This window comes from Molossus molossus, unplaced genomic scaffold, assembly GCF_014108415.1.
Source record: "Molossus molossus isolate mMolMol1 unplaced genomic scaffold, mMolMol1.p scaffold_m16_p_10, whole genome shotgun sequence".
Taxonomy (NCBI): domain Eukaryota; kingdom Metazoa; phylum Chordata; class Mammalia; order Chiroptera; family Molossidae; genus Molossus; species Molossus molossus.
This window is the reverse complement of record NW_023425345.1, coordinates 80,695,506-80,716,757: the sequence shown is the minus strand read 5'-3', so window position 1 is coordinate 80,716,757 and position 21,252 is coordinate 80,695,506. Positions and strand designations below refer to the sequence as shown.

At 34.6% G+C, this 21,252-nt stretch overlaps 1 pseudogene; it reads left to right on the top strand.

The window, feature by feature from the left end:
- The first annotated feature begins 19,266 nt into the window (after positions 1-19,266).
- LOC118623783 lies at positions 19,267-20,742 on the top strand (annotated as a pseudogene).
- The last annotated feature ends 510 nt before the right edge of the window (positions 20,743-21,252 follow it).

Sequence of the window (21,252 nt, the reverse complement as noted above, 5' to 3'; positions counted from 1 at the left end):
CAATACCCCAGATACAATATGTCAGATCTGATGAAGTACAAGGAGACCAGATTATTGAATTCCATGGACTTGCTTGTATTTCAGGGATGAGGTAAATCAATGACGGGGGAAATATCCTTCATAGCCCTTATTTAATTCCACTGTTCAGTTTTCTTGTCCCAAGCCTAGGATATGAATAATACTGTATACTTTAAAGAACACTAAATTAGGATTTGAAAGGTCCTTCTGCAAGGTAAATCAAGCTAATAGAGTTATATATGAGATATTAAGTTAAATACATTTAAAAAACATTAAAAAATTAAGAGGAGAGTCAAGGTATTTTCTCTTTGTTGTCAACACGCTTAACATATACAAAAGTGTGCACTTCATTTACTTGTGCATCACTGTGTACTGTTTTATTTCCTGAAGGTTCATAAAACTCTGCTCTTTGGGTCCATGTAAATACTGTGAAATAAATTATATTTAACACAATAAGTTCCTTAAGTAACCCTTTTCCTTCCTTGTGTTAAACAAAAATGGTTTCCACGTGATAGTTTTTCTCAAAAGAAAACGAACAAGCTCTATCTTTAGTTTTGTTGGTGTCTTCTCTTTGTCAAGGAGAGTCTTAATGTTAGACCACCACCAGTCACCAATGAAAATTAACAGCTTTTTGTGAGGATTTGGAAAACATAGTCAAGGAATCGTTAATGACAAGAATACACTTCTATATGTTTCTTTTGCAGTGAAGGAAGTAAATAACATTCCTCTCTAAATTATAAAAATCTGCCCCAATGTTGAGTGCTCTCAGGAAACATGTCTTCATTTCTAAATATTTACTTTCTGCAAAGTCTCACGTAGTCAAACTGTGTCTTCCTGTTTACCAGTTTACTTATTATTTTTTTTTAACCTGACTATATAAGCAGAGTTATGCAATTATACGATTGGAAAGATGTTTGCGTTCATTGTACGTCTGTTGTCTGTTTGCGAGGATGTATTACCCTTTTGAGAACGTGATGAAAGCCGTGGACTGCGCCTTCTCCTCGGAATAATGCACTCAGGCTCCCATCCACACCGTTCTGTAAACAGTTTGAAAGGGTTTGGGATCCTGGATTTTGTTTATTCCCCTTTCTGTCATACAAATAAAAATCGCTTTCTATCATGTTCCTAAAGCTCTATAGAAAAGATGCTTCATATCATTACTTAGTAATGTATTCCACTCCTTTCTTAATCTGCACCATATCTCAGAAGAGATCAGACCTCCTCATAAGTCAATGGTGGCAAAATAAAGTATCTTCTTTTCTACTGCTCCTGGGATAAATTGAACAGGTACAATGATGGAAAAGTAACTAAAGTAAACATCCCCAAATCCAGATCTTGAGTGTGCCATTTTCTGTTGAATAAAACTTTCCATCTGAACTACTGACAAACTGACAAACAGGGAAATTACATGGTAAACTCTTTTCTAAAACAAATATCTGTATTCAAAGTTTCTTTTAGTACATTCAGGGCAATCTGGAGGCATCGCCTGAGACTCCAGACCATAAAGAACTGCAGGTTGAAAGCACTGCTACTCTCAACTGATTGGAACGTGTCTCACTGTCACTATTCTTGTCTCCACTCTTCATTCCTCTGTTGTCCTCGGTTTTAGCTATGATGCGAATGGAGAGCAGTCCTGCCTCCTCCTGCATTCTACATTTGCCTCTACACTTAGAAGCATTTTCAGCAGCAGAAATTAAATAAATAACAATTGTGTTTACATATAAGTTTGTTAGATTCTTAACTCCATGAATTACAATTTTTAATTTAGTTTTGTTCCCCCCAATCTCTTAATCTTTTAATTGCTGGTTTCAAACGTCACACATTATTCTGTAGATTTTTGACATTGCCCTGGAGAAGACAGCAAGAAAAGGATAAAATTCCGTTACTATAATAGGCAGATATCCAAGTGAGGATAAAAAAGTGTAAGAAAGTGAAATGTATGCATTACCCTGTGCCATTGAAATAGCACATACAATCACTACTTTTACTCAAGACAAAATAAAGTATTCTAGGATGTTTATGTCACTTGTTTCTACCATTTCACCCAGATTCTGTGTGATGCTATTAAGTCATATTTTAAACACAAAGTCAAAATGCTTGTATAATTACAACAAAGTTTAATTCTGATACTAAACATCAGTCGACAGTGAAGTTGGATAATTGTGTAGGGCAATGTGACGAACAGAACTAGCACTGCACTTGCATACATCCAGCACCACTTAGAGGAATCCGCCTCTCAACAACCCACTTAAATGATGCACAGAGGAATAAAATGGGGTTTAAATCTGTAAGGAAAAGGATAGGGTGCAAACAACAGCCTATGGGAAGAACAGACCATTTTTGTTTCATTTTTTGAAGACTGCAACCAGAAAGATTTCTAGTTTCTGGAATATCAAAATCTACCAATGGATTATATTAAATGCTTAAAAATAAAAATAAATATAGAGCTCTGTTGATAGAAGATAGAGGGAGTCCTCTGGAGCTCACAAGGATCTGAAAGGTAGAATAGGAAGCACAAGGAAAAAAACTGAGGATGCTGGTGAGGGATGTCAGAAGAAAATCAGACATTTGGGAAACTTGTTTCTACCACCATTAGCTTGACATCTTCTTAATATTTAAAGATCCCTCTGATAATATTAATAGTGAATTTATATGATTTTTAAAAAATTTATTATGAAATGTTCAGAAGATGTACATAGTTTGGTAAACCAACATATTCTAAAATCACACATGGGTAAACAATCCATTCAAAGAGTAACACAGACCAATAAATTTTACTATAACAGAGGAAGAAATGTTCCTTGATATGGTTTCTACATTGCAACTAACCATTGAGAAACTACATATTAAGATTTAGGATCAAAGAGGAATATCCAGAATGATCTGATAACTGTATATTTGTGTGAATCTGGACTTATTTTATATAAAGCAAACCAACTTTCTAAATACATTTTTTTCATTATTGATTTTTAGAGAAGGAGGAAAGGAGAGAGAGATAGAAACATCAATGAGAGAAAACGTTGATTGATTGTCCGCCTCCTGCATGCCCCCCACTGCAGATTGGGTCCACAACCTGGGCATGTGCCCTGAACGGGAATTGAACCAACGATTTCCTGGTGCATGGGTCAATGCTCAACCACTGAACCACACCGGCCAAACCAAAAGAACATTTTTTTTTTAACACAATAAAGCTCAAATAAGTTATGAAAATATATTAAACAAACATTAAAGTAATTTGGTAAAAATTAATTGCAGTGCCACTTTTCTCATTAAACATTTGTGAGTTTGGAAAAGACAATTATGGTTCATAGTAAGGTACTACGTTAAAAGGCAATAGATTTATTATTGTCATTTAAAATGCATTAATATATCAATATGTTAAACACCTATCAATTTTAATTTGAATATGAGAGCCCTGGCTGGTGTGGCTCAATGGGTTGAGCATCTTCCCATGTACTAAAAGATTGCTGGCTTCATTCCTGATCAGGGCACATTCCCAGGTTGTGGCCTCAATCCCAGCGGGTTTACAGGTGGCAGCTGATCAATGTTCAGCTCTCACACTGATTCTCCCTTTCCCTTCCTCTCTCTCTCCAAATCAATAAAAATATATTTTTTTAAATTTTACTATGAGAAATATCAGCATATATACTCCACATAAATAAAAACTCTTTGGGGCTCTCAATAATTTAAATAGTGTAAAAGAATCTTGAGACCAAAAATTGAGAACTCTTGAATTAGAATAGCTAAGCAACTTGTCCAATGACTTACTTACAGAAACTAAAATTAGTCTGCCACTTCAACACTTACATTTTTATTTCTCTACTAAGCTATTCTCACTTAACTCCTATTACCATCCTCGTATTTTTAGATTCAGACATCCATCAAACAGAAAAATGTAGTGATTGTATTAATGTGGGTAACACTGTTATTTTCAAGTATCTCTGTGTGTATGTTGTGTATGTGTGTGTAGTTTGTGAGTGAGAAAATTCATAGATGTATGTTGACAAAGGCTAATAGCTATGCTCAACTATTTACATAGCAGCAGCTTGTTCCGAGAAACCAAAAAATAAATGCATTTCTTTGAAATGCCAATAAGTATAGAAAGTGAGATGTTTGAAAATACATCATCTTAGAAGTTGTATACTATTTTTTTGTTTATGCAGTCTATTAGGATGAAAACTCCTGCATCAATGTCTATAAAAAAATTTAAGAAAATTGTGGATTATCAACCCCAAGGAGCATAACTGAATTATGAAATGATTTTATACTATATTTATAAAGAAAATCTTTGTAATAGACTAAACCTAAAAATAGAATCATAAAATGCTACATGCTATGTAATATGTAATACTATATTTAAACCAGTCTGCAAATGTTAGTATATAAATAACTATTGGGAAGCAAGAGAAAAAAGTGTTTAAATGTAGGCTCATTGATCAGATTGCCTCAATTTGAATACAAGCCTGATTGTATTTTCTGACATTTGCAGGTTTTTTCCCCCCATAATTCTCTAAGCCTCAGTTTCCTCATTTCTAAATTGAGAATAATAATAGTGCCTCTTCCTAATTGTGGAGAGGATTAAAATGTGAACATTTATATGCTTAGAACATGACCAACACTTGGTAACTGTTAGATATTATTTTAATTACAGGAAGAAAGTAAAGAAAAGCAAAATACATTTCTCTCTTTAGATGGTTGGTTTTCATTTTTAGGAAGCTGGACCTGTGGTCAGTCTTCGTTCAATTTCTGCATGCTGAACCAGTTACTTAGTCTCTGTTTGTACAAGATAAAACCTGGAATAGTAGTTGCAGATATTTAGAACTGAAACTATTTTGTTAATGTTAATAATATTAATTATTATTATTGTAAAATGCTCAGTTTATGCAGGACTTTGAATTTTTTTTACTTGAAATATAGACTGTTCTTAAAACACAAATTCAACATAGAAAATATTCAGTAAAAACAAGATTGACATGGGCTATCTTAACCTGCATAAATAGAACATTTCTCCTTCCCAATTTCATTAATCAACCTCCCCAAATGTATTTGTCATTGTATTGTATAATATTGTGATGTGATATTTAAGCTTATATTCTGCATGTGTTAAAATATACGTGAATATCTGCTGTTCAACTTGGGAGATCACAGACCATTTATTTTCATATTCTTGACATTTTGTGATCTATATTTTTACTTCAATATTTATAAGTTTTTATAATAGAAAGTAAACATACACTATCTTAAAAAATAAGAATACTTATGAAAAAACAATCTAGGAGTTATATAATCTTAAGGTCAAGCAATAGAAGTTCCTCGTAAATTCCCACTTGAATTAAAAAAAAAAAAGTGAAACAAGAAATGTCAAGGGTAACGTTAGGTTTATTCAAAACTGCATATAATAAACTAGATTCTTCAGAAACTGGGGAGTAGAGAGGAACACAATGTAAAATACAGATATGTCTGTGAATGCATAAAATAGTACAATAAAGTTATGTTATTACTATTTTATGTTTGTTTTTAAACAAAAATAAAGCACCCAACTGAAGTACCTTATAACTCACATGCTTATGCTTCCCGTCACCATAACATAAATTCAATCATTTCCTGGATTATACAAAGAAATGTTATTATGTCAGAGGACAAGTTTCTATGGATGCCTTAGGAATTACAGGTCAGAATCAGCTATCCTCATTGGTATTTTATTACAACTGCTAAAATATTATACTAGTTATTGTGACAAAATCATATATTCTGTAATAATAGAATCTACTTTTCATTTTGATAATCAAGAAATCAGGCAATTAGCATTGTATAGTGCTTGAGAGTATGGTCCCCAAAGCCTCAATATTGTCTTCAGATTTAACTCTGCCACAATATTCTAATCTCCAGAAGACTTGCTTTCCTCATTTATAAAATTAAAATAATTAGAATGAGTCCTGGCCAGTGTGGCTCAATTAGTTGGAGCATCATCCTGTAAACTGAAAGGTCACAGATTTGATTCCTGGCCGGGACACATACCTGGGTCATGGGTTTAGCCTCTGCTTGAACTCCTACAGGAGATAACCAATTGCTGTTTCTCTCTCACATCAATTTCTCTCCCTCTCTCCCCTTCCTCTCTCTAAAATCAGTAAACATATCCTTGGGTGAGGTTCAAAATAATAATGATAATTATGATAACCTACAATAGTAATGCAATTCTTGGGACTGTTTGAGCATTGAATTAACTAATGCACATGTAGTAATTAGGGTAGTGACTAACAAAAGGTAAGCACACAATAAGCATTATTCATTATTAATGTTTACAAAACATATGTGTTTACAGCTTTGGCCAGTTTGGCTCAGTGGTTGGAGCCTTGGCCTGTGGACCAGAGAGTCCCGGGTTTAGTTCCCCCAAGGCCCTAGTGGCTAGGGGCACAAGAAAAAAACATATGCGTTTACAAACCATAAAGCCTGTACATTTTTACAGGTAATCTCTTTTGAAGATGAAGTAATCATTATCTCTTAATAAAATTGTCCCGTTCCATTTTAAATTAGGAAATTTCCTGGACTGCCTCAGCTAATTTACATTTGGCAAGAGGTGTCTCTGGCTGATTGTGTGGAAGTGTTGAAACAGGTCAATAAATTAATATTTCCCTTCAATTGATACTATCATCAACTCTATAATAATATCTTTGATGGTTAAAGATTGTCACTTGATGTTTTTAAATAATGTGGTAGGAAATAAGACAGCAGAAATATTTCACATGATCAACAGACTATAGCAAAATGTGCCCTGGCCATTTTGGCTCAGTGGTTGGAGTGTCGGCTAGCAGACCAAAGGGTCCAGGGTTCAATTCCCTGTCAAGGACACATTCCTGGGTTTCTGGTTCAATCACCAGTTAGGGTTGTATGGGAAGCAACAAATGGATATATCTCTCTCACATCAATGTCTCTCTCTCTCTCTCTCTCTCTCTCTCTCTCTCTGTTTTCCTCCCTCTCTCTCTCCCTTCCACTCTATCTAAAAAAAATCGATGGTAAAATATCCTCAGGTAAGGATTAACAACAACAACAAAAAGAATATAACAAAATGTTACATTCTTTGTTACCTTTTTAGAACATCATTCTCCTTGGGGAGAACTTTCTTCCTCCTCCACAAAAATTATTAGTTGTGTTATCAAGTACTCATTTTGTTTTGTTTTTTAATCTATATCTGTGCCTCATCAAAAAAAAAGTTGATAACATAGAATGTTTCTCAAAGTGTTGTGAAAATATGTAATAACACATGTAAAGAGTTCCAGAACTGGCATATAGCAACATTCAGTCATTGAACTTGTTATTCAGACCCAAATTCGGATTGACATTTACTCTTCTCTTTCTCCCAGGACTGATGTTTTTGAATCTACTTTCAAAATTTGCCTTAAACTTCATTTTTGTTTTCACTGTTTCTATTTCAACACCTTTGTTCAAGCTTCCAACACCTTTAAGCTGGACTGCCTGCTAGGTTGTCCTCACAGGTCTTCTGGTCTCACGCCGGCACCCAGCCACGCTGTCTCAGACCCTTCACGCACTAGCCAGTGAAGGCTTTTAACCTGTGAGTTAAATCATGTTACTCTGCATCTGTCCCACAACCATTCACACCCTCCGGTGCTTCTTCACTGTATTTAGAACAAAACGAAAAATCTTCAACAAAATCTTGCCCCTCTTCCACTTTTTCATGACAAGTCATTTACCTTTATCTTCTTGGTGTCTTGCATAAGTCAAACAAATGTCCACCTCATGACCTCTGCACTTGCTACTTTTGGATTGGCTAGTTATTGCCTGAACATAATACACAATGCAGTATTTCCGCTTATTGAAGCATCAGCTGAAAATTCATTCAACCTCCATTCCCATATATTCTATCATTCTATTTCTATGTTACTTGACATCTAGCTGTGAGCTGAATGAGTGTTAACCACTCTGTTTTATGTCACCTTGTGTTGTACTGTCAAAACAGTACCTGTGTACATTCAGTAGAAATATTAATTAATTTAATTGCTATTATAATGATTTTCTAAATAAGTTCCAAAAGTATATAGCTTTGTTTTTTTGATTTTTGCATATAACTGCTTATAAATGTATAAATTTCAGGGAAAAAAAGTATTTGGCAAAAATAATGTTATTAAGAATGAACATCCTCCCCCTCCCTACTTCAAGAGAAAACATCATTGCAACTTTTTGACATATTTCCTTTAAGATTATTTTTAGTGCATTTCTGCTTTAAATAATTGAGATGAATGCCTTGTCTGGTGTTGCTCAGTGGATTGAGCATTCTCCCGTGGACTGAGAGGTCCCAGTTTGATTCCCAGTCAGGGTACATGCCTGGGGTACATTCCTGGGGTGCAGGAGGCAGCCTATTGATGTTTCTCTCTCACATCAATGTTTCTATCTCTCTCTCTCTCTCTTTTCCTCTCTCTCTAAAACATCAGTAAAACATTAAAAAAAATTGAGATGAAGAATAGGTCAGGGTTGTGTTAGTAAAACAACCATTACAGAAATATGTTAAGCCCGGCCGGTGTAGCTCAGTTGAGGTCTCTGGTTCGATTCCCTGTCAGGGCACATGCCTGGTTTGCCGGCTTAGTTCCAAGCAGGAGACATGCAGAAGGCAACCAATCCTCTCACTGATGTTTCTATCTCTCTCTCCTTCTCCATTCCTTTCTCTATAAAATCAGTAAAAACATATTTTTAAAAAAGAAATAGGTTTAAAGCAATTAATTAGATGCTTATAAAATCTTTGATTAATGAATGTATAAAGAACAAAAAGTCCTGTTGGCTCCCTGTTTGCTGCTTCCTCCCAAAACGTCAGGCAGTCACTGGGATCACAGGACACTTCAGAGAATGATCACAGTTGTTCTCAGCAGGAGGTAGCGGGAGAGACTTTCAGAAGCACTGCAAAAATCTCGTTTCTGCCAACGGCCATGATTATCCACTAATACTGGAGGAAAAATATTATGCCTCAAGGAGTTTCTGCGCATTCTTCTCCATCGCAATAAATGCCATCTCTTTTCCCACTTGTTCACAGCAACAATCTAGATTGTATTGTTAATTTTTCATCCCTCTTCTCCCCAAATTCCAGTCCTACTAGAAATACTTTTTATTCTAATTCCAAAATCATCTTAAATGTTTCCCTTCTTTCCATCTTTCCTTTTTAGCAACTCAGCTCATCCCTCAATTGCTGCATTCTACATTCTTGCTCCCCTTCAATCTATTCTCTACTTGGGGGTCAAAACTTTTTGTGTTCTCTTAAATGAGAAGCACTTGTGTTACACTTAGGGTGATATTAAAATTTGATTTGTGATACACAAGATAGAGGAATTGATTCTATATATAAAGTGAGTCAAACTTTTAAACACAGGTTAAGTGTGGTGTTATGCCCTATAGACTGGATTGAGATGTCAAGTAAGCATTTGGATTGTGTGTCTTGAGTACTGGTCAGGAATTGAAAATAATAATTTTAAAATTGGGCACAGAATTATTTCTTTTAAGAAGTCTAACCTAATGATGATAATCTTTCCACTACACTATGTCCATAAATAAATTATAAATAAATTATGTCTATGAAAGAGAAAATCAGATTCAATAAATGAATTCATAAGATGGAGCACAGAAAGACAGTCTAAAAGTGAAGAAAAAAGAGCGACAGCAGAAAGTTGTAAAAAGAAAAAAATAAGATCCAGATGGTAAGTCTCTTTTTCAAATTGATTTAGACACTAGAGAAAAATCCTAAAACTTCATGCAATGATTCTAGACCTGAGTGCTTCTTCATGCAAATAAATTCTCACCCATATTCTTAGCTTCTTAGTCTTTACCAGTGGATGTTGAAAATCTGCTGTCACAACACCGTTACACACACACACACACACACACACAAAGTAATCTACCAAATTCTAAAATCCTATTTCACATGAAAAAAAAAAATATCATGAGCTATTTACTATAGTTATTTTTATACTGTGTATATATATATATGTATATGTATATTTCTGTGTTCTTCCTTAGATATTTGATCAGGAGTTTTAGCATTCCGATTAAATAATGTGCAGTTTTTAAGAACACGTCCATATAATAACACATAAAAAACTAAGGTGGTATGAAATATATATTTGTTTCAAAAAATATACTGACCAAAATTTTATTGTATTACAACATTTACTTCTGTCAAACCAGTGTTTTTGCATTTTAAAAATTCTGCTTTACAGAAGCAGACTTTTAAATTCATCTGCTGAGGCTTCTCATGTCAAAATCTGTTTGTTTGTTTTTGTTGTTGTTGTTTCCTTCAATCCTTTGGTTTTAGTATTTTATTTAAAGAAACCAGACAATAGCTTTAACATATGAAATGGAGCCAACTATGACCCAGGGATCGTCTCACCATTTCACAGTCCCCAGTTCTCCTATTTTATTTAACCAGGAACATTTGTCCACAGATAATAATAGAAAACTGACAAATGTTAACTGACAAGCACCTGGTACATATTAAACAGGATCTATAACTAATCATCGATCATATACCTTTTTTCAGCAATAAAACTCAATACAAAGAAACTCACTAAAGCACTTGTCAAATATATTAAGAATACTTATTACAATGGAAATATAATTAAATTTACCTATGATTTTTCTTTCTAAAAAAAAAATATAATTTAAGGATGGTCATGCTTTCCTCTCCTTACCCTCAGAAAATTTCACCAGCAACATCATTGTCTTTACTTCAACAGCTAGAACAATGATCTCTTCAGGAATCCATTGCAACCAACCACTATCCACCCAACCCGATCTACTAACAAGTCAATTACATGCCGGTATAGAGATCACCATCGTCGAATGCTTAACCTTCCTTTTCTCTAACAAGAAACAACTAAATGGAGATAAACCATATATTTTTTTTTAAGTAAATTTACCGAGTCAGAGATTTACCCTTGCAAGCAGTTAAAGAGCAGCTTGATCTCATAGTGAGGTGAAGGAGTAATGAGTATGAGAGAAAGAAGAGCAGAGAGCAGAAGGGAACGTTGATTTGTCAAGGGCATGTAATTTATGCACTTATGGAACATCTGCTCTCTGGGAGTTCTGCTTTTCCAAGTGAACCCACAATTACTGCTAAAATTGTTCAGGTTGATTTCTGTGATCAATGGTACAATTGAAGTGCTGTCAAAGGATTTTTAAAGTTATGTATCAACCTGAAATGAGACAGAGCAAATTTTATCCAAATGTGGGAGAGGAGGAGAGGGGAAGGAGAATAAATTTTATCTGCCCTAAATACATGCAAAAGTATTCCTATATGTGGGACTGCCTTATGACCTATCATTTCCACTTCTGGGAATATATTTAAAAAAAAAAAAAAAGAAAAAAGAAGACGAATTCAAAGGAATATATACACCCCTGTGTTCATTCCAGCATTATTTACAGTAGCCAAGATTTGGAAGCAGCCCAGGTGCCCATCACTAGAAAAGTGGATAAAAAAGCGGAGGTACATTTACACAGTGGGATATTACTCAGTCATAAAAAAGGAGGTAAACTTTTAAGATATTTTTATTTGTTGATGACGTTTCATTCAGTTGCATATCATATTTAGAAACTGACCAGCTAAAAGTTAAGACTTCTTTTAAAAAATTTTTTTGTTAATCCTCACCTGAGGATACTTGGGAGGGAGGGGGAAAAGAGAGAGAGAGCGAGCGATGTGAGAGATACATCGATAGGTTGCCTTCTGCATGCACCACATGCACCTCGACTAGGGCTGGGCATTGAACCTGCAACCCAGGTACGTACACTTGACTGGGAATCAATTAAACCCCCAGCTCTTTGGTACAGGGACTGATGCTCTAGCCACTGAGCAACACTGGCAAGGGCAAGACTTCTTTATAGTTACTGGTCAGTTCTAAGATTTACATATATAAAGAAAAGCATTCCAATCATCATAATTAGCTTTCTTTGAAAACAGTCCATTCTTCCTCAATATTATTTGCACACCAATCCTGTGTCCTAACCTCAATGAAATTTTTCTATGGGAGGGTAGTCCTGACCATATCTTCTGAAGATCCCCAAGTAAAGTCTTGTGTTTGTCAGCACAGTCTGCCAAGACAGGATACCACAGACTGGGTGGCTTAAACAACAGAATTTTATTTTCTTACAGGTCCGAAAACTGGAATTCGAAGTTCAGAGTGCCAGTACAGTCAGTTACTTGATGATGCTTCTTTTGATTTGTAGGTGGTTGCCATCTCCCCGTGTGCTCAGGTGAACTCTCCTTGTATAGGGAGTCAGTATGATCTCTGGTTTCTCCTCTCATAAGGACATTGATCCTATTAGATCAGAGTCTCTCCCGTATGACCTCATTTAACATTACTGTAATGACTTTCTTAGAGGCACTATCTCCAAATAGAGCTACACTGATAATTAGGATGTCAACCTATGAATTTGGGAGCAGACACACATGTGGTCCATAAAAAGTATGTTGCAAGATATGAAAGAAATAACGAGAGAAAAAAAAAATCAAGGAGCTCTGTTTTTAAAATCATTTCAAGGAAAGCATACTTTAAAATGTAAATATATTAAATTATCAACACAAGAAGTGGAAAATAACATGTAAGCTTTGAATGTGGAAACATTTTACTTTAATAAAACTTGTCTTCCAAATGTTATTTTAGCATACGTACTAGAATGAATTTCAGCACAAATAGACACTTTTCAATTTAAATATAGGAAGGCAGCATTTGGAATTTTTGAATTCTATACTAGTTGCTTAAGTAACACAAGTCACCAAAATAAAATCACAACATAACAAAAGAATGGGTTTTTAATTTATTTATACAGCAAAATCAGCAGCAGTCCACAGTTCATGCCAAGGTCAGATACAGGTTATTATGAATCATGCTGGTGCAGTTTTATGAGTAAAATGACCTTTGACCTTCACATTTCCAGATGTTGCTATTTGCTGTTTAATAGTCAAAACAGAGCTCTGAACCACACTAAGAACTGGCAGGAATTCATAGTACAGTGGATCGGGCTATTTATTTTACATATTAACACAGTTTGGGTGTGTCCCCAGTCAGTGTATTCTCATAAATCACTATTATATACATGCTTTCTAAGGATTCTTTGAATAAATTGCTGTGAGTTGTTCCATTTTTTTCTCTCCTCCCATCTCACTGTGAGTAAATTATTTCAATAGCTTTAGTGGAGAACATAACTTCATTCAGTTTATTTGAAAAACAGTGAACATTAATACTTCTGCCTTTCTGTGTATTAGAAGAAACATTTTGAACACTCCTCAAATGAAGATGGAAAATAATTTAGAAGTGTTGCTAAATAAATATAACATAATACAAATTTTATTTAGGGAGATGAGGTTGAGATAAAATTATTATTACTCTCCTTTTTAATGTGAGAAACAGTGCGGATGTTATCTTAACAATCTTTAAATTGGTTGTGAAGACATTCATGTAGGAAATGAAATAGTTTAATTCTTTTGATCTATCTGTAATTGTTTTTGTTTTTTGTTTTTGTTTACTTTTAACGGCTAGCAAAATCTTCCATTTTTAATAACCTGAAATTGAATTCTCAAAATCCAAACAAATCAAGGATTAATTGCATATTAACATGTCATATGTACTTAATACATAAGCCAAAGCAAATATTATCATAATCGTTCCCCTACCTACAATTTATAACATTTTTTTTTCTTTTAATACTCACCCGAGGATGTTTTTTTCCATATATCTTCAGATAGAGTGGGAGGGAGAGAGGGAGAGAAATGGAGAGAGAGAAACGTCAACGTGAGAGGGCCACATCAGCTGGCTGCCTCCCGCACAACCCCGACCAGGGCGGAGGACGAACCACAAGCAGGGTACGTGCCCTTGGTCAAAATCGAACCTGTGACCCATTGGTCTGCAGGCTGATGCTCTACTGCTGAGCCAAACTGGCCAGGGCTATAACATATATATTTTTTTAATTATTATTATTTTTTATTGATTTTTGAGAGAGAGAGAGGGAGAAAGAGAAAGAGAGAGATAAAAACATCAATGAGAGAGAACACTGATTGGCTGCCTCCTGCATGCCCCCCATTGGGGATCAGGCCCACAACCTGGGCATGTGCCCTGACTGGGAATCAAACTGGCTAACTCTTGATGCATGAATCGACACTCAACCACTGAGCCACACCAACCGGGCTATAACATATTTTTTTATCTCAGCATATATTTACCTAGTATTAGTTTAATTTTCAGTAACACATGCAATGTTTTGTTAATAAAAATGTTAAATCATTAAATTTACTTTTATAGCAAAGCTTTCAGAAATGTATTATTATCATTTACTTTTAGAGTGAAGAATTGGATAAAAAATATGAAAGTGTTGCTTAGTGTTTTTAAAGTTATAATATTATGTTTCACTTTCAATTACCTGTGGCATATTGAATGTGTTTCCTCCTCTTCCTCTCTTTTCTTTCATTTTCTTTTTTCTTTTGTTTTCTTTCTTTTACTTTTCATCCTCTTACTAGTGATGAGTTTGTACTCTGTGGCATGATAACAAACACTTTATGTGGATGCTCTTATTATACTTTACCATATGTACAAACACTAACAATTCAGATGTGTTATATTTCTTCTTTTATTGAGAAGAAAGTCAAAATGTAGAGAGATTTATAAAGTTGCAGCCATTTGAATAGATACTTATTATAAATAAACTCAGCTTTTGACCAGCTTTAGACCAATATTGCCTAACTAGCATTAACAACATTCCCTATAAGATGTTTAGATTATAGATTCTATGGGTAAATTATTCCAATAGGAAGAAAAAAAGAATGGATTATTATGGGTCATAATTTTTTTTTTCATTGATTTTTAGAGAGAGAGGAAGTGAGAGGGAGAGAGAGATAGAAACATTGATGAGAGAGAACATCAATTGGCCACCTTCCACATACCCAGACTGGGGACCTGGCCCACAACCTGGGCATGTGTCCTGACCGGGAATCGAACCGTTGACCTCCTGGTGCATGGGTCAACGCTCAATCGCTGAGCCACACCAGCCGGACTATGAATCATTATATTAACAATTAATATTTTTTCTTACTTAACTGCTTCTATAATCTCTGTTTTTCCTTCAGACTGTTGTTCTCTTCTGCCTATTGATGGTAAAGACTCTTAGTTTGTAAAAAAAAAATAATAATAAATAATAAAATAATCACTCTCATTTTGAGTAAGTTAGCCACTTGACACATGTTTCTCAGTAATCTGAATAATATTTTTCCACATATTTTGGATACTGTTGTTACATTTGAAAATCTATTAACGTAACTTCTAGGTAACATGTATTTTCTTAGATTGTTTTTAAGATCGTCTTTTGACTTTTATGATCTTCAGTTTCATAGGTGTCTAAGTATAAATTTCTTATTACTTGTTTGGGATATATTGTGCTTCCTTAATATGGTTTTCTCATCAGATCTGAAACATTCTCATTCATTATATCATAAAAGTGTGCCTCTCCTCCTGTCCCTCTCTCATCGTATTTTAAAACTCCTATAAGAAGTATTTTGGCTTTTCTCCGTGTCTCTTAATCTATCATTTTTCCACCACTTGATCTCTATGTGCTGCATTCTGCATAATTTGTATTCAGGATAATTCTTCCAGTTCATTACTCCCTTCAATTCCAATTAATTTGAATTTAAAACTATTAAATGCTGTATTTAATTTTAATGCCTAAAAATTTAATTTATAGGTATTCACTCTGGTTCTTTCTCTAATCTGTCTGGTCATTACAGAAAGAACATCTTTACTTCTTATCTCAATTTCTTTCTTATTTCTTTAATCACTTATGAACATTTTTATAGTTTATTAATTTGTTTACTGCTAGTTGTTGCTGCAAACATATAACCAGTCTCTGTGCCACGTATTTCTTGCAAATGTAAGTAAAGCACGTCAGTCAGGTGTTTGGGGCTAAATGGTCTTCTATGTGTCCACTTGAATGTACAGGCTCTTCCTTCAAACCCATTCTGAACTCTCTACTTTAAAAGGATGTCGAGCCCTAGCCGGTTTTGCTTAGGTCCAGAGAGACCTGGATTCGGTTCCCGCTAAGGGCACGTACCTCTGTTGTGCGGGTGGCAACCACTCGATGTGTCCCTTTCACATCGATGTTTTTCTCTCTCTGTCTTTCTTCCTCTCTCCCCCTCCCACTCTATCTGAACAAAAAAACAAAAAAATGTCCTCGGGTGAGGATAAAAATATAAATAAAAAAAATAAAAGGATGTCAAAAAATAAAAAAAGAATGGAGGATTGCATGTTGGAAGTTTATATCAAATATGTTTTTATTTATTTATTTTTTAGAAAGAGATATAAACATCCATATGAGAGCGATACATCAATCACTGCCTCCTGCACACCCCCTATTGGGGATCCAGCCTGAAACCCAGGTATGTGCACTGACTGGGAATTGAACTGGGACCTCTCAGTCCATGGGACAACGTTCAGTTCACTGAGCCACACCAGCTGGGTGATATACATCATTTTAAAATATATTCCGTAGCCAGATCTTGGTCATATGACCATAGCCAACCACAAGGAAAACTTGGAAATGTAATCACCCATCTCTGAATCCAAAATGAACTACGTTGAGAGAGCAACTAACCAGTTACAGCACATAGTCTTCTTCTATCCTGTAGTTCTTGACAGATTGATTATGCTATTTGCTTCTCTCTGTGGCTGACATCATGGTAGCTTACTTCTTGTATTTTGTTGTTTTAGATTAAACGTTTGTACTCAATGGCAATTTATCTCAGAAATCCTGTGTTGTCTGAGTTCCTAGACCTCACATGTAAAGTAGTATTAATAATACAAAACCCATATGAATGGAAACATGTGGTCACAAAATGTCACAGGGAATATTTTTTTTTCCTACCCTATCCACAACCAAAATTGAAACAGAAAATATTTCCTTTTATTTCCTATTGAAGGTGGTTATTTCCTTTTTTGGTCTACATTTATATAGAAGACAGAAACCCTTTGAAAGTCCAGGCTTAATGCCAGAGTTCATTTTTCAAATTCTTACATCGTACCTTGACCCTGTGCCTCCATGACCATTAGCACTCACGATCTTTGATTACCACTATCAGCAAATGTCACCAAGTACAACCAAAGCATCAGTAAACACTTTCTGCCCAAGTTTTCAGCTTACACTTTGCCTTTTGGACCATTATCAGCCAAACCTTAGCTGGTTATATCTGTTCACACTTTCCACTCTAGTGTTTGATTTACTCTTTGTTTCTTGAAAAAGGATGTTAACTTACAATCCTGAAAATGTAGTATACATTTGCAACAATTTTTCTATATTCTATCCAACATTCTAAGTATTTTGTCATGAGAGTACTTTCAAATTTTTGTCTTCTGTATTTCTGAAACAGGATTTATTTCCTTTTATCTTCTTTCTCTTAATTTCATGATAATTTAACAATTTTAATAACTAAATTTGTTTAACATAGTTTACAGTTCGTTTTTATTATTCTTCTCCACAGTTATACAGTATACAATATGCTTATTATCCATTACCTCTAATTACTCCACTGCTTCCTGTCTTATCCAATCTTCTTGTATATAATTTTTATATCTCCAAAATTTAATGTCTCAATTGAACTTGTCCATATATTTAACAGATTCTTTGATCATGATTGTACCTACTATTCTTCTCTTTTCGAGTATAGGACGACTTCTTTCTCCTAAATGACATTTTTAGTAAGATTTCTTTTATGAATGTCTGTGAATGGCAGAGTCTCACTCAATTGTTTCTCTATAAAACATCTATTTCCTGCTCACTTATGATGGCAGTGTATCTCATGTGTAATTCAATATTATTTTTTCTAAGAACTATAAATATATAATATTATGTTTTGATGTTTTGCTGATATCAAGATTATAGTTTTTTTGTAGTTATTCTTTTTTTCCAGGCTACTTATAGCTCAGCCTCTGAAGTTTCCCTTAGAATATTTCTAGGTATAGATTTATTTTTACTTATCCTCATTTGGAATAGATTATATTTTTTAAATCCAAAGATTTCAAATAGATACAGAATATTTTCAATCATTTTCACATTATGTATTACCTCTTTTATTTTCTCAAGGGGTTACATTAGAATATGATATAACATATAATTGTATCCCTCACTTCTTAAACCTCACATACTTTTTTCACACTAATCTGCATTCTTTTTAGTCATTTCTTCTAGCTAACTAATTGTCTTCAATCTTATCTTAAACTGCTATTTTACCTAGGCAATGTATTTTAAATTTTAATAATTATTTTATTCCTAAAATCAGATATTTTAAACCTACATCCACTGTTTCATGGTATCATCTTTTTTAAATATTTTAAATAATTGTGTCTTAATCTTTACTATCTATCATAACACATATATTCTTGGCATTCTAAACTGACTTTTAGTTTTACATTCAATCCTTCTCAGTTCTTTACAAGCATATGCCCAAGACATCATGCAACAAATAAACACTCATATTACTTTCTTTCTGAATTTTAAATCCATAAAACCCAAGAATATAAGGATGTTTAAAGCTGGTAGTCTTGTGAGAATTTGTTATACAGCAATAATAATCCTAATATGCATTGTAAATTTATGAGCTAAATATCTGAAATGTTTTGGTCCTGAAACTCTTGTGTATCCTGGATATAGAGTTTGTCTTGTCATACAAGTGCAATTAGTTTAGGATATAATTCTATATTTATTTGTCAGCTAAAACCCAATCCTCTATGTTATCACAAAGCTCCCCAATCTATTTTCACATACCCATTAAGTTAGAGGAGCAAAAATCCCAACCTCACCATTAGAGGCTTACTGAGCTTGTTTTGAACTCTTTTTTAAGTGTTGAAAATGTGGACTTCTGCGTTTCTTTATATGACCTCAATTATGCATATATAAGAATGTTTAATAAAATGTGTCTTACATATCCAAAAGTTTATAGTAGAAAGCTTTCCAGATGATCTATTTATGTATGTTGCTATCCTATATTTGATATTTTGTTCTGAACAAAAAATAGTAGCATTTAGAAAATATAGCTAAGCATATGAAAAAAGACACAAAATTTTAAAAATCAGACATCCATATATTATATTTTAGTTTGATCTAAAGCATTTCAACTTTTTTATTATACCTATATGTTAACATAATTATAAGTATTTTTATTTTACCCAAATTAAATCATACTGGACATAATATCCTATGACTTATTTTACTTAAAATATGTCATGGAGGACGTCGTCCACCAGTGGTGACCAAATCCATCCAGGCCAGAGAAGAAAGACTGAAACTCTCCAGATGTTTTCTGGTAGTGAGCACATTTCTATCCCAGTGTCAGAGAGAAACACCAATGGCTTCCCTGGGACAACCTCAAACAACCTAAAGACCTTTACTGAAGGAGCTGTGCTAGTTTTCATAACAATTGCTATGGAGTAACAGTGAAGAGTAGCTTTCTACTTGGTCAAAAAATAGTTGAGAAAGAAATACTAATGAATATTCATGGGATAATACGACCTGGTCTCAATGCCTTTCTGGGACCCACAGGTGGAGGCAAATCTTTGTTGTTAGGTATCTTACCTGCAAGGAAAAATCCACAGAAATTATCTGGAGATGTTTTCCTAAGTGAGTACTGTGACCTGCCGACTTCCAATGTAACTCGGGTTTTGTGGTACAGATGATGTTGTGATGGGAACTCTGACAGTGAGAGAAATTCCACAGTTCTCAGCAGCTCTTTAGTTTTCTACAACTATGATGAATCATGAAAAAAAAAAGAACAAATAAGCATGGTTATTCAAGAGTTAGGTCTGGCTAAAGTGGCAGATTTCAAGTTTGAAACTCGCTTTATCCATGGTTGGTATGGAGGACAAAGAAAAAGTATTGGAATGGAGTTTGTTATGACCTATGCATCTTGTTCCTGGATAAGCACACACTGGCTGGACTCAAGCTCATCAAATGTCCTTTTGCTCCTGAAGAGAATGTCTAAACAAGGACGAACCATCTTTTCTCTATTCATCAGCCTCATTATTGCATCTTCAAGTTGTCTGATAACTTTACTTTATTGGCCTCAAAAAGTCTAATGCCTGCCTAGGATGCCTTGGGGTACTTTGCATCAGCTCATTACCACTGTGAACCCTATAATAACCCTGCAGCCTTCTTCCTGGATGTCATTATTGTAGACTCTTCTGCTGTCATATTAAATAGAGAAGGATAAAGATGGTGAATCCTGGGAGACTAAAGAGCCTTCCAAGAGATAAGCCACTCCTAGAAAAATTAGCTGAGTTTTATGTCAACTCCACCTTCTTTGGAGAAATGAAAGTTGAGTTGGATAAACTCTCAGGGGTGCAGAAAAAGAAGTTTAAAGCCTTCAAGGAGATCACCTATGCCACCTCCTTCTGTCATCAAGTCAAATAGGTTTCCAAGCATTCCTTTAAAAATGTATTGTGTAGTCCCCAGGCATCTATAGCTGAGATAAGTTTAACAATCATCTTTACTGTTACAGATGCCAATTTTTATGATCTAAAAAGTTACCCTCCAGATATTCAGAATAGAGCTGGGGTGTTCTTATTCCTGATGAACAACCAATATTTTAGTAATATAACATCCCTGGAACTATCTGTGGCTGACAAGGAGCTCTTTATACATGAATATATCATTGGCTACTGCAGTGTCATCTTATTTCTTTGGGAAACTGTTATCTAATTTACTACCCATGAGAATGTTAGCAAGTATTATATTTACTTGTTTGGCATATTTTTTGTTAGGTTTGAAACCAGTGGTGGAGGCTTCTGTATCATGCTGTTTACTCTTGTGACGATGGCATATTTGGTCAGTTCTATGGCACTGGCCATAGCAGCAGGTCAGAGAGTAGTATCCAAGCAACACTTCTCATAAGAATATCTCCTTTGTGTTTATGACAATTTTTTTAGGGCTGTTGGTCAATCTCAGAACCCATTGCCCCTTGGCTCTCCTGGCTTCAGTACTTTAGAGTTCATCTATATGGCTTTGTAACTTTGCACCATAATCAATTTGGGGGACAAAACTTTTCCCTGGGATTCAATGTATCAGCAAACAATACCTGTAGGTTTGCAATATGTACTGGTAAAGAATTCTTGAAATACCAGGGGATTGATCTCACACCTTGGGGCCTGTGGAAAAATTACATAGCCTTGACATTGATGACTATTATCTTCCTTACAATGGCCTACCTAA